The sequence below is a fragment of the Charadrius vociferus genome, unplaced genomic scaffold, assembly GCF_000708025.1.
Source record: "Charadrius vociferus isolate BGI_N301 unplaced genomic scaffold, ASM70802v2 scaffold365, whole genome shotgun sequence".
NCBI lineage: Eukaryota > Metazoa > Chordata > Aves > Charadriiformes > Charadriidae > Charadrius > Charadrius vociferus.
The window spans coordinates 3,448,213-3,449,341 of NW_009648559.1; positions in this window are offsets into that span (position 1 = coordinate 3,448,213).

Genomic DNA, 1,129 nt, shown 5'->3' on the forward strand with positions numbered 1-1,129 from the left:
AAATACTGGGACAATGTAGTCAGACAGAAAGTAATCGTCAGCTGGGACCTGGTAGGAAACTGGGAGGTGTAGCTTCTTTTTCCACACAATGTACTGTGTGGATTGGGGTCTGAACTTAAAGGCTCAGAAATGCCTTTATGGCTTGTGTGAAAAATTGCAACTCCGGGGACAAGCAATTTGCTGGGATGCAGGTTAAATAACGTTTCATATAGAAGAATCACAACTGCCTGTTTGTCAGCATACCATCACAAAACCCATGCATTTTAAACTGTTACATCGTTGACAAAAAAGTGCTGCTTACCAGATTGTGTGGAGCACTTACAGCAGCAATGTCTTTGGAAGGTGCTCCCTTCTTTAACCTTACTCAGCTTGACTGAGCTGAGATTGCAGTATGTCTGATATCACTTACATTTAAAAAAAATAAAAATAGATGTTTTACAAATATATTTCATCTCAGAAACAAATCAAGCATGGAGAAATGTGGACTAGTTTTTAAGGAGTTGCTTCTTTTACTTTTGACCTTGTGCAACTGCCTGGTTTTGAGTCTTTATGCGGTCTGCAGCAGAGAACTGATGCAGCTCATCTGAACCAGGAAAAGCTGTTTCTCATTCTGCCTTGTTGCTCTGATAAAGACACTGGTAAGAGCAGTCTTAACCAGGCTGTTGCTTCTAATTTTCTCATTTTCTAGCAAAACAATAAAGCTTGAGAAATTATGCTTTCTGCTGTTCAACTATAGAAATGTATTAGTGCTCAACAATATGCCAGAAGATTTGCTGTAAATCTTAACTATCTACAATAAATGTCCAGGGTTTAATATTTTATAAACAGTGGAGCTGCTCGCAGAGATGGAAATGATAGAAGTTCTGTGTTCATTTGCATGATTTTTATCTAATTATCATAGCCAGGCTGTCACCAGACTGTTTGTATCTTAGTTCTCTGTCTGGTACACGGGGCACATGACTGACTAGTGATTTACACTGTGCTATGCTAAAATTCCTGCAAGTGGCAATTTAGAAATAGTAGTTTAGAAGCTGATCAGTGAATGCTGGTTGTGCTGAATCAGTCAAAATGTTATGCTGGTTCCCATTTAATGGATTTGCTGAAATTAATTATTTAGATTTCCAATGAT